The sequence below is a fragment of the Anabrus simplex genome, chromosome 4 (genome assembly GCF_040414725.1).
Source record: "Anabrus simplex isolate iqAnaSimp1 chromosome 4, ASM4041472v1, whole genome shotgun sequence".
In the NCBI taxonomy this organism is placed as follows: Eukaryota; Metazoa; Arthropoda; class Insecta; order Orthoptera; family Tettigoniidae; genus Anabrus; species Anabrus simplex.
Genome location: NC_090268.1, coordinates 273,364,959 through 273,379,286, shown reverse-complemented (window position 1 = coordinate 273,379,286; position 14,328 = coordinate 273,364,959).

The window sequence follows — 14,328 nt, the reverse complement described above, 5'->3', positions numbered from 1 at the left end:
CCGCTGTTTCGGTGAAACACACACGATGACCTTTGTGACAGTGACAATTTTCCCATCATTCCTACTTTGATGAAACAAAAATCCGTCGAGGCTCCTCCTCGATGGATTTTTAAACATCACTAGCTGTCCTGAACGACGATATCAGACGGACAGTCGGCGAGGAAATAACTTACATCACCCAAGTTATTCTTGCTGCTGCTGAGGAGTCCATTCCGTTCTTCTCGGGGAATCCCCACCGAAAATTCGTTCTTTGGTGGAACGAAGAAATAGCAGCAGCTATCAAAGAACGCCGTCGCACTCACAAACGCTACCGTAGATAGCCTAATGCGGCCGACTTGGTAACATTTAAGAAACTCCGCGCTCAGGCGCGAGTTCTTATTCGACAAAGTAAGAAGGCTTCATGGGACAGATATGTGTCGTCTATGACGTCACATACTTCATCATCTCAAGTCTGGACTAAGCTTCGACGGATTTTGAGTATCCAAGGATCATCTCCTGCAGCGGGAATTTCCATTGCAGGCAGTGTCGCCACATACCCTCTCACGATTGCTAACCATCTAGCTAGTCATTTCGCGGATGTATATGGCTCATGAAATTACCATGCTGATTTCCTCGCTCTGAAGCGGGAGGCAGCACGTCATCACCTTAGTTTTACCAACCAAGCTTCCTTCGTATGTTTAGCGAATCTGGATAGAGGGTTATTTTCCGTCTCAGTGGAGAGAAGGCATAGTCATTCTTGTTCTCAAGCCTGAAAATGTTCCTAAATATGCAGGAAGGTACAGACTTATTTGTCTTACAAACTGCCTGTGTAAGCTATTTGGGAGGATGGTAAATCGCCGACACGTCTGGTGTCTGGAGAAACAAGGACTCTTGTCCGAGTACCAGTGTGGTTTTCGAACCGCTCGATCCACTACTGACCACTTGGTCCGCCTGGAGAGCTCTATCCAGTATCCACGAACATACTACGAAGGCGTAGCAGGGGGAGAGGTGATACTCCCACGTGGCGCGTCCCAGGTGGCGGATAGGGGGGTCCTAACCGGCTTGCCGGCGGACTTGAGGGAAATAAAATACCTCTCGCGGACCAAACACACTACCCCTGCGGGTGGGGGACACACATGCAGAATACACCCGCGGTATCCCCTGCCCGTCGTAAGAGGCGACAAAAAGGGTCGACCTTGGCGCGGACATGGATTGCGGTTGGTATAATGTGATGGACCTCCTGTGGATGGGAGAGGCTGAATACATCCATAGGTAATCCCTGCCTGTCGTAGAAGGCGACTTAAAGGGTCATGTGGCCATGGTCCCCTCTTTATTTTTTATTATTTTTCTGAGGTTCAGATGTAGACCATTCAAAATTTGATGTGCGTGCTGCCCGGCGATGGAGCTCCTATGTGTGCGACTACGCTCGAAAGCCCGTGCCAGCAACCACCCAGGACGCGGCGGGTGGGAGTATCATGTACCCGGGCAGTGGTATCCGCCTGACAACGCAGGTCCCCGCACAGCCGAATGCCAGAAGGACATATTATTATTAATTATTTTTATTTATTTTTTCTATTGTTAGTGCTCTGTACACGCTATGGGGTACATGCTATTGCGGGTGACCGGAGGAAGGGAGTCCTAGTGCTCATTGCCTCAGTCATCCCGTATTAGGCATCGTTCAACATCGCACCCCGGGCAATACCTGCTACGACCAGGTGGGTATTGCCTTGGCTGCTTGGTTCGGCTACAGAGACCCCTGATCGGAGTGGGTGGCATTCGGGGAGGATGCTATCGGGCATGGCTTCCAAACGAAGTCGGCTCTCACAAGGTGGTCGCCCACCTAAGTCTTTAACTTTTGCTTCCCTGAGAGGTTCAACTCCCTGGGAACATGCGCAGCGTGAAGGAATGGGATCCAGCTTCCCTAGGTTTCTGGTCGCTACCAGAACCGATGGGCAGGATTTTAAGCTGGTGAAGTCGATCCTGTTTAGTAGACACATCGAAGGCGTCTATGGCGAACTGGAGGAACTTAAGAAAATGCGCAACGGTAGTTTGCTTCTAAAGACTCGTACAGCAATGCAAGCTGATCAGTTGCTTAAGTGCGAGCACTTTGGCGAAATCCCCGTCAAAGTGGAGGAGCATAAGTCCTTGAACCTGGTTCGCGGAGTCATCTTTCACCGCGACCTTATTTTGAACACTGACGACGAGTTGATGGAAGACATGAAGAACCGTGGCGTGACACACGTCCGGCGCATTACGCGCAAGGTCAACGGTGAAGACGTTGCCACTGGTGCCTTCATTGTCTCTTTCAAGTTGTCAGTGTTACCAGAGAAAGTCAAGGTAACTACTTATCGTTGCGATGTGAGGCCGTACATCCCGCCTCCTATGCGATGCTATCAATGCCAGCGATTCGGACGTATGGTATCTCGCTGTTCGAATCAGGCTGTATGTGGTACATGTGGACGAGTAGCTCACGGCGCGGAGGAGTGCACAACTCCATACAAGTGCACTAACTGCTCCGGTTTTCATTCTCCTCGGGATCGGAATTGTCCGACATACCTGAGTGAGAAGAAGATCCAGGAGATCAAGACCCTGGATGGTCATTCCTACCAGGAAGCGCGCCGTAAGTTTCATTCTATGAATACACCTGCCCGTACACTCGACTATAGCTTGATAGCTCAGAGTCTTCCAGGTTCGTCATTTACGACCAAGACACCTGTCCAGACCGCTGCGCCCAAGGCGACTGTTGCTGCTCCCAGCAACGTCGCAAATAGTCAAAGCTCGAAGGGGGGGACCACCCCACCTTCGACCAACCAGAAGTCTGTGCAGGCTGGGAACTGCCAGCCGGCACAGCAAGGGGGGAAGACTAAGTCTCCCCCCCCCCTAGGAGGTCGACGAAAGTCGCGCCCCAGCCGGCGGAGACGGCTTCGTTGACCAGGGCTGGGAAACCATCTCCCAGCCCGTCTAAACTTGAAAAGAAAAAGGGGAAGAAGAGCGCCCGTCCTGAGCGCTCTCGGACTTCCCCTGCGAAGGAGAAGTCATGCCCTCCATCTGGGGGATATGAGTCTGCGCCGGGAGGCACTCCTGCTCCCAAACCAGCGCGCTCTCCTCGTAGGGGAACCCTCGCGCCCGAAAAGCGTCGAAGTTCTGGGCGGCACCCCTGCCATATTTGATGACGGGATGGATGTCGCGCTGTCCGCTACATCTACGGATGTAGAACTAGATAGTGTTTAGGCTAACGAGCATTTTGTTGCTCATAACCTAACACTCCTTTTATAGTCCACACTATGGCACTGTTACAGTGGAATTGTAACGGTTATGACAGGCATCTTGCTGAGTTACGGCAGCTTATTAATGAGTACGCAGCGAGTATAGTCTGTATTCAGGAGACCAATTTCCGACCTGGTCATCACACGGTCTTGAGGAATTTCAAACTATACTCGACAGAACGACACTATGCTCACGGGGCTTCCGGAGGCGTTGGCATTTTTGTACGTTCTGATAGCTACAGCGAAGAGGTTCCTTTAAGAACCCCTCTTGAGGATGTAGCTGTTCGCGTCTCGCTGCCTATCATAGCCACAGTGTGTAATGTTTATCTTCCACCAGGCCAGCATCTGAACATCACTGATGTCGCTGATCTAATAGATCAGCTTCCACCACCCTTCCTCTTATTGGGCGATTTTAACGCCCATCACCCCATATGGGGCTCTGAGACGCCTTGCCCCCGAGGAAGAGAGCTGGAAACACTCCTATCAGATCTGGATTTATGTATTTTGAACACAGGGGAACCAACTCACTTTAGTGTACGTTACGGTACATATTCTCGCATAGACGTTAGTCTATGCAGCCGAACGTTGGTTCCACTGTTTCGGTGGAATGCACACGATGATCTCTGTGACAGTGACCATTTTCCCATCGTTCTTACTTTGTTGAATCATAAACCCGTCGAGGCTCCCCCTCGATGGATTCTTCAACATGCTGATTGGCCAAAGTACACATCACTAGCTGTCTTTAGCGAAGATGTCAGGCGGACCGTCGGCGAGGAAATAACTTACATCACCCAAGTTATTCTTGCTGCTGCTGAGGAGTCCATTCCGTTTTTCTCGGGGACTCCTCGCCGAAAACTCGTTCCTTGGTGGAACGATGAAATAGCAGCAGCCATCAAAGAACGCCGTCGCGCTCATAAGCGTTACCGTAGACAGCCTACTGTGGCCAACTTGGTAACATTTAAGAAATTCCGCGCTAAGGCGCGAGTTCTTATTCGACAAAGTAAGAAGGCTTCATGGGAGAGATATGTGTCGTCCATGATGTCACATACTCCATCATCTCAAGTGTGGACGAAACTTCGACGAATTTCGGGTATTCAAGGATCATCTGCTGTACCGGGAATTTCCATTGCAGGCAGTGTCGCCACTGATCCCCTCGCGATTGCTAACCATCTCGCTAGTCATTTCGCGGATGTCTCTGGCTCCTGGAATTACAATCCTGATTTCCTCCCTCTGAAGCGGGAGGCAGAACGTCATCACCTGAGTTTTGCCACCCAAGCTTCAGAGGACTACAACGTGCCCTTTACGGAGTGGGAACTCCGCAGAAGCCTTAGCGCTTTGCAAGGACACGTCTCCTGGACCGGACAACATCCATAACCAGATGTTGAAACACCTTAGTGATGATAGTTTACTATATCTCCTTCGTGTGTTCATCTGAATCTGGACAGAGGGTGATTTTCCGTCTCAGTGGCGAGAGGGCATAGTCATCCCTGTCCTCAAGCCTGACAAAGATCCTAAGTATGCAGGAAGTTACAGACCGATTTGTCTTACAAATTGCCTGTGTAAGCTATTTGAGAGGATGGTAAATCGCAGACTCGTGTGGTGTCTGGAGAAACAAGGACTCTTGTCCGAGTACCAATGTGGATTTCGAGCCGCTCGATCCACCACAGACCACTTGGTACGCCTGGAGAGCTCTATCCAGGATGCGTTTCTCCGAAAACAGCACTTGGTAGCTGTCTTCTTTGACTTGGAGAAGGCCTACGACACAACCTGGCGATATGGCATCCTTTCAGTCCTGCATCAATGTAGATTCCGAGGTAACTTGCCGGTATTTATTGCGAATTTTTTGTCCCTCCGTCTATTCCATGTCCGAGTAGGTAGGACATATTCGCAATACCACGTTCAAGAAAATGGAGTCCCACAGGGATCGGTTCTTAGTGTCACTCTGTTCGCGATTGCCATAAACGGTATTGTCGCTGCTGCTGGTCCAGCCGTAATACCGTCCCTGTATGTGGATGATTTTGCTCTGCACTATAGCTCGTGCAGTATGGCAGTCGCAGAGCGACAGTTACAACAAGCTGTTAGGAGGGTGGAGAAGTGGACCTTAGAACATGGCTTTCGGTTTTCTGCCGCAAAGACCTCCGTTGTCCACTTTTGTCGTCAACGTACACTTCACCCTCATCCTGAGCTTTATCTAGGTAATGTCGTTCTTCCAGTTGTTGACACCTACCGATTTCTTGGGCTCCTTTTTGACAGTAAATTATCGTGGGAGCCACACGTGCGGGAGCTAAAAGTGCAATGCACCAAGAGGCTTAACCTCTTGAAGTTTCTTAGCAGCACTAATTGGGGAGCTGACCGCGTGGTGCTCCTGCGATTCTATCGGGCACACATTTTATCTCGGTTAGACTACGGCAGTGCAGCATATGGCTCCGCAAGACCAAGCGTTCTTGCCAAGCTGAACAGTATCCACCACAGCGGGGTTAGGTTGGCGACGGGAGCTTTTCGTACTAGCCCCATCGCTAGCTTGCTCGTTGAGTCTGGTGTGCCGCCTTTACACATGAGGCGCCAGCAACTACTACTTACGTATGCGGCAAATTTGCGACAGATGCCACTTCATCCGAGCTATCCCTGCGTATTCAACAACGGCAACCGTTTGTTGTACGTTGCTCATCCTCGTGCGACGCGGCCGGTTGGGATACGCTTGGATAGCAGTTATGAATTGTTTGACGTACCTTCGATTCCTTGCCTTGTCAGACAACCAAGTGGGGTACCTCCGTGGGTTGTACGACGACCTGAAATCATCCTGGATTTGCACACTGGCCCGAAAGGAGACACGGACCCTTCGATTTATCGGAGGATCTACCTATCCGTTCTTGGCCGCTATCCAGGTTCGATCGTCGTTTACACGGATGGTTCAAGGACAGATACGAAGGTGGGCTGTGCGTTCGTTGTCGACAATGATCGGTTTCTTTTTGCTCTCCCGGACACCTGTAGTGTGTACACGGCAGAGCTCTATGCTATCTGAGAGGCTCTGCGGTACGCACTAGACAATGTACGCCGACACTTTCTCGTGTGTACTGACTCCTTGAGTTCGCTTCAGTCTATTGATACCTGTTTCCCTCGGCACCCTCTGGTGCAGCGGATCCAGGACCTGCTGGCCGGTTGTTCGGATGCCGGCACCAGAATTACGTTCGTGTGGCTCCCCAGCCACATGGGCATAGAGGGAAACGAGTTAGTAGATCAGGCTGCCAAGGAGGCAGTTACACTGCCCCCGTTGCCTTTCAAGGTTCCAGCAAGTGATATTCGCTCTCAGCTGGGACATCTGGTTATGTCTCATTGGGAGATGGAGTGGCAGGCCATCCCACTTCCCAATAAGCTGCGAGCGATAAAAGGAACAACGAAGGTATGGAGGACTTCCCTTCGGGCTTCGCGGAGGGAAGCCGTGGTATTATGTCGCCTTCGGATCGGCCACGGTATCTTGACGCACTCCCATCTACTGAAAGGAGAACTCCCTCCGGTGTGTACCTGCGGCGACCATCTTACCGTGGTACACATCCTTACGGAGTGCGTGGACCTGGTCGATCTGCGCCGTAGTATTAACCTTCCGAGTACTATCTCCCTTATCTTGCGCGATGACGAGCAGTCAGCAGACCTCGTCATCCGCTTTATGAGGGATAGCGGTCTGTTTTATCGTGTGTGATGATGTCCTTTGTCCTAGTGTTGTTTATGTCAGTTGCGCTTTTATCTCATTGACTCCATTTTAGTTTGTGTTGCGCATTTTAATGTGTTATTTTAACGTCTAACGTACATTATGTGTTAATATCTTTATTACTGGGCGATGCCTTATTCCTTCGATTTCCTGTACTTTCTCTTATTTTAATAGAACATAAGGCATTGCGTATTAGATCCACTGACTGTTTTAATCTCACCCTCATTTTTCTTCATTACCATTCTTTTTTAACCCTAGTCAGTGGATACTTTTTAAAATTTTAACTTCATATCTCATGTCCTTCATTTCGTTCCATTAGGGGCCGATGACCTTCGATGTTAGGCCCCTTAAAACAACAAACATCATCATCATCATCATCATCTATCCAGTATGCGTTTCTCCGAAAACAGCACTTGGTAGCTGTTTTCTGTGACTTCTAGAAGGCCTACGACACCACATGGCGATATGGTATACTTTCAGACCTGCATCAATGGAGATTCCGAGGTAACTTGCTGGTATTTATTGCGAAATTTTTGTCCCTCCGTCTATTCCGTGTCCGAGTAGGGAAGACATTTATCGCAATATCACGTTCGAGAAAATGGAGTCCCACAGGTATCTATCCTTAGCGTCACTCTGTTTGCGATTGCCATAAACGGTATTGTCGCTGCTGCTGGTCCAGCAGTAATACCGTCGCTATATGTGGACGATTTTGCTCTGCACTAGGTCGTGCAGAGTTGGCTGTCGCAGAGCGACAATTACAGCAAGCTATTCGGAGAGTGGAGCAGTGGACCTTAGAACATGGCTTTCGGTTGTCGGCTACAAAGTCCTCCGCTGTCCACTTTTGTCGTCAACGTACTCTTCACCCACATCCTGAGCTTTATTTAGGAAATGTCGTTCTTCCAGTTGTTGACCTTTACCGATTTCTTGGGCTCCTTTTTGACATTAAATTATTCTGGGAGCCACACGTGCGGCAGCTAAAAGTGCAATGCACCAAGAGACTTAAACACTTGAAGTTTCTTAGCAGCACTATTTGGGGAGCTGACCGCGCGTTGCTCCTACGATTTTACAGGGAACACATTTTATCCAGGTTAGACTACGGCAGTACAGCATATGGCTCAGAAAGACCAAGTGTCCTGCCATAGCTGAACAACATCCACCACGGCGGGGTTAGGTTGGCCACGGGAGCTATCCGCACAAGCCCTATCGCCAGCCTGATCGCTGAGTCTGCTGTGCCGCCTTTACAGCTCAGGCGACAGAGGCTCCTACTTCTGTATACTGCAAATTTTCGACAGATGCCACTTCATCCAAGCTATCCTTGCGTTTTCAACAATGGCAACAGTTTCCTGTACGCCGCTTGTCCTCGGCCAACGCCGCCGGTTGGGATACGCTTGGATAGCAGTTACAGATTGTTTGACGTAACTTCGGTTCCTTGCCTTGTCAGACACCCAAGTGGGGTACCTCCGTGGGTCGTACGACGACCTGACATAATCCTGGATCTGCACACTGGCCCAAAGGAAAACATAGACCCTTCGATTTATTGGAGGCTCTTTCTGTCCTTTGTTAACCGCTATCCAGGTTCAGTCGTCGTCTACGCGGATGGTTCAAGTATAGATACGAAGGTGGGCTGTGCGTTCGTTGTCGACAATGATAGGTTCCTTTTTGCTCTCTCGGAAACCTGTAGTGTGTACACAGCAGAGCTCTATACTATCTGAGCAGCTCTGCGGTACGCACTGTAAAATGAGCGCTGACACTTTCTTCTGTGTACTGACTCCTTGAGTTCGCTCCAGTCTATTGATACCGGTTTCCTTCAGCACCCTCTGGTGCAGATGATCCAGGACCTGCTGGCCGGCCGTTCGGATTCTGGCACCAGAATCACGTTTCTTTGGCTCCCAAGCCACATGGTCATACAGGAAAATGAGTTAGCAAATCAGACTGCCAAGGAGTCAGTTACACTGCCCACGTTGACTTTCAAGGTTCCAGCAAGTGATATTCGCTCTCAGCTGAGACATCTGGTTATGTCCCGTTGGGAGATGGAGTGGCAGGCCATTCCACTTCCCAATAAGCTGAGAGCGATAAAAGGAACAACGAAGGTGTGGAAGACTTCCCTTCGGGCTGCACGGGGGGAATCCATGGTATTATGTCGCCTTCGGATCGGCTATGGTATCTTGACGCACTCCCATCTACTGAAAGGAGAACCCCCTCCTGTGTGTACCATCGGCGACCACCTTACCGTGGTGCACAACCTTACGGAGTGTATGGACTTGGTCGATCTTCGGCGTCCACGAACATGCTACGCAGGCGTAGCCGGGGGAGAAGTGATACTCCCACGTGGCGCGTCCCAGGTGGCGGATAGGGGTGTCCTAAACGGCTTGCCGGCGGACTTGAGGGAAATAAAATTCCTCACGCGGACCAAACGCACACCCCTTGCGGGTGGGGGAGGCTGACGAATAATACACCCACGGTATCTCCTGCCTTTCTAGAGAGGCGACTAAAAGGGGCGACCAAGGATTGATTGTATTAGAACTATGAAACTACTTTTGATTAATACCATCAAGCGCGGAACACCATCGGTCGCTTTTACTTGCGAGTAGTACCACTCTGTTAGGTACTCCATAGTTTTGTGATTCGTAGCACTCGAGTGGGGTTCAGTGTGGATTTCCAGTACCCGTGAGTCGTGCCCGTGTGTGCAACACCGCGGGTCCGGGTGTTGCCTGTGAGTTGTACCCGTGTGAGCGACACCACGGTTTTGGGCGTAGCCTGTGATTTGTACCACTATACGAGCGACACCTTAGGTCTGCGTTGCCAGTGATTAGTACCCACTCTGTAGGAACACCACGGGAATACCGGCGCCCGTGATTTGTACACCTAGGTTAGGAACCTCATCGGTTTGCGTTGGCTATGGGTGGCGCCATTGTGTGAGAAACACCATAGGTCTGCGTTACCTTTACAACGTACAATACTTGTGAGTAGTACCTTACTGTTTGGAACACCGTGAGTTTACTCTGCCTTGGTTTAGTACCGCAGCTTGAGAAATATCATGGTTCTCCTTTACTACCGATAAGTGCCATAAGCGTCATAGTGCTTTATAAGTGATCCCTAGGTAACTAATTCTATTATTTACAATCTTTTATGCGTCTGATCCACTGCTTTGTTTGTTTTTTTGTTTTTGTTGTGTTCATATCCATCCATTCATTCTTCATGACATATTTTATTTTATTTTTTATTTTTTGGTCAGTGGATGCTTTTCAACTTTTTGTTATTTCATTTCGTACCACTAGGGGCCGGTGACTTCGATGATAGGCCCCTCTAAACAACAAACATCATCATTATCATATTATTTTCAGAATAACAACAACCACGAACCTGCTACGCAGGCGTAGCAGGGGGAGAGGTGATACTCCCACGTGGCGCGTCCCAGGTGGCGGATAGGGGGGTCCTAACCGGCTTGCCGGCGGACTTGAGGGAAATAAAATACCTCTCGCGGACCAAACACACACCCCCTGTGGGTGGGGGAGGCTGACGAATAATACACCCACGGTATCCCCTGCCTGTCGTGAGAGGCGACAAAAAGGGGCGACCAAGGGTTGATTGTATTAGAACCATGAAATTACTTGTGCTTAGTACCACCACGCGGAGAACACCAAGGGTTGCTTTTACTTGTGCGTAATACCACTACATTAGGTACGAAATTGGTTTGTGATCAGTAGCACACAGGAGCACCGCGCGGTCGGCTTTTGCAGTACCTGTGATTAGTACCACCATATGAGCAGGACTATGGGATGATAGCTACCATGGTTCTGCCTTGCCTATGATTAGTATCCACTATATGAGGAACACCACGGGATAGGGAGAGGTCCCTGTGGTTAGTACTCTTATGTGATGAACACCATAGGTTTGCGTTGCCTGTAAATGGCGCCGCAAAGTGAGAAAAGCATAGGTCTGTATTATGTCGAATTTCATAAGCTCTGAGTAGTACAATAATGTGTGGAATGCCGCAAGTCTCTGCTACTTTTGATTAGTACCGCAACAGAACAAATACCATGGTTCTATTTTGATAGCGATCAGTACCGTTATGTGGGGCGGATAACTGCAATTTACCACGAACCTGCTACGCAGGCGTAGCAGGGGGAGAGGTGATACTCCCACGTGGCGCGTCCCAGGTGGCGGATAGGAGGGTCCTAACAGGCTTGCCGGCGGACTTGAGGGAAATAAAATACCTCCTGCGGACCAAACACACACCCCCTGTGGGTGGGGGAGGCTGACGTATAATACACCCACGGTATCCCCTGCCTGTCGTGCGAGGCGACTAAAAGGGGCTACCAAGGGATGAATGAATTAGAACCATGAAACGACTCTTGATTCGTACCATCATGCGGGGAACACCATGGGCTGCATGTACTTGCGAGTAGTATCACCAACATGGTACGAAGTATGTTTGTGATTCGTTGCAGTAAAAAGCCTGGCCTGGTGGATTCCAGTACCCGTGCGTTGTACCCATGTGGGCAACACCGCGGGTCTGGGCGTAGCCTGTGAGTTGTACCACTATATGAGCGACATCGTGGGTCTGCGTTGCCTGTGATTAGTACTCACTATGTGCGGAACACCACGGGGCCCTTGGGACCGGCACCCGTGACTAGTACCCTAGGTGAGGAAACTCATCGGTTTGCGTTGGCTGTGGGTGGCGCCATTGTGTGCGAAACACCATAGGTCTGCGTTACCTGTACGAAGTACAATACTTGTGAGTAGTACCATCTTTTGTGGAACACCGTGAGTCCTCGCTACTTAAGATTAATACCCCAACGTGACCCGTACCATGGTTCTATTTTACTCGCGACATGTACCATTCTGTGGGGCCTTAGACGTGGATTTTGCACCCCCTTTAGACACCAAGCATCATTGTGCTTTATGAGTGGTTCCTTGGTCGGTAAAAATGTTATTTTCGATCTCTGTTGAATCCGATCCACTGGTTTTTGTTTTTGTTTGTTTGTTTTGTGTTTTGTTGGGTTCCTGTCCATCCATTCATTCTTCATGACATTTTTTATTTTTATTTTGGTCAGTGGATGCCTTTGTAATTTTTGTTCTTTCATTTCGTGCCATTAGGGGCCGATGACCTCCGATGTTAGGCCCCTTAAAACGACAAGCATCATCATCAACAACTGCGATTTAGGACCCCGTTTTGACTGCACGCATAATCGATTCCGTGTTATGCTATAGCAGTAGTCCCTTGGTCAGTAATACGATATTGTCACGTCTGTTTATGTGAATGTGAGACATTGCGGGTCGCAACCACTGATTGTTTTAAATTCATGTCCATCCATTCATTCTTAGTTCTCACGTTTTTGAATTCTGGTCAGTGGAGAATTTTAGATTTTTAACATGTCATTCCATTTCGTCTCATTTCGTACCATTAGGGGCCGATGACCTAGATGTTAGGCCCCTTTAAACAACAATCATCAATCATCATCAACAATAAAAGTTTACAAAATATGAACAAGTATATATTTACAATATCCTAAGTCTAAACAGAGTACGGGAAGTTGCCATGTAACAGCACACAATATTTGTGTCTTCTCCAGGCCAACAGGTCAGCCTAATTCATAGGCGGGTGAGATGTAAGGTAGGCTTGCACTGTACTAATAAATTTACCCTTCAGAGGTGTAATCGAATCTTAAACATTGTTCAAACGTAAATTAATAAGATAGAGCTTCCAAAACAAATTAGAATAGTAGGGGAATCAAAGCATTAGCTACAAAAAATTACATGTCGGACGGGCTCAAAATCTCAACTACATTTTCAATTTTCCATGGCCGAAGGGGTCAAGAATACACTTCAGGTACCTCAAAGTAAACTTACGGGCACACTAACGCTTATGCCACTTGACACTTCCTGTCCTTACTATACTGCGAAGACACGCGCAAAGTACGGATCGAAGGATCGAGGAAAACAGGAGCCCAAACTCACACTAGACGGCTAACGAAAGAGAAAACATAAAGTTAACTTAATGGACGAGAACATAACTAAGTGGAAAGGTGATCACCTGAAGTGATCTCGTGACACTCGTCATAATACCTGATGGGGCAGAAGGCCCGGTATCAAAGAGGATAAGCCATTTTAATTGGTGACAAAGACCTGAAATTTAAAGTCCGAAAAGCTGGATGGAATATTAAAGATAAGAAAAACTTAGTCATCTGAAATCAAAAGTGAATATGAGAAACCAGGGCACACACTCGTACGTCTTTAAGTTACTTAGTGCCCACTAGGGGTTTATACTCCGTCCTCAGACTGTGTAGAAACCTACATATTACAAGAATAAAAGATAATCACAGCACGGTCTAACTGTTTCAGAGGAGAACGCTGGTATCTTCCAGTCGCCGCATGCAGGTAAGTTCACATTTTAGGTCAAATAGCTGCTTACCTTATTGCTACCCCAGTCTCGACCACCATGTCCTTGGGAGGAGAAACCTCGCTCCACGTCTCACAGTCTAGCGTCAAACTGACAGTATTTATAGGGAGGAGCTGGGTGCTAATTGTTCGGCTTAGAAATGCATTTTCAATAGTGGCAACTTAGAAACCAAGAAGTATGTGTCAAACCCTACACAGAAACAATTCTGAACTATGTTGAACACAATCCACGACCCTAGGTGTCACTCATAAACAACAGTAGAGATATCTTTTAAGGAACATGAAATTTAAGTAAAGATAATTCTGTTCAGCCCGTCTCCGTGAGACTTCACTGTTTAAATGCGTTAAAAGGGATGCCTACAACTGAGGAGAGGTCGCACTACTGTTACAATTATTATTATTATTATTATTATTATTATTATTATTATTATTATTATTATTATTATTATATGAATTCGGACATATATGCGAAATATTTACTTTTCATGAAAACATCGGATTATTTAAAATTATGTTCCGTTACTGATACATACTGTAATATGTGGGTTACAAGCGGTCTGCTGTAACCTATAGTCATTCATTCTTGCCAGCAATATGAAGGGTTGCCGTCCACAGCAGTGGCTACTTGGCTCAGAGTGAATGATGGTCATGGCGTACGACGGACAGGATCGATATGCTCCTGTACAATGGGATGATGACTTCTCATCAGTCTACAGCCACACAAGACAGTATGACGTTCTGCTCCGTATCGCTGCAGCCAGCCCATTTGTCAAGTCTCTCCCTAGATGGCTTTCTTTGTTCGGCTCCTAAAGCAGAAAACTACATTCACGAACAAGAAAACTGCCATTCCCATTTTATGAACGGAGAGATGTTGAAATATGGCACATGGCACAGTTCTTCTCTCTATCGATTGTTAACCACTTACTGTGCTGTGAAATGTATATATTAGTATTTAAAATGTCTGTATCGGCGAGG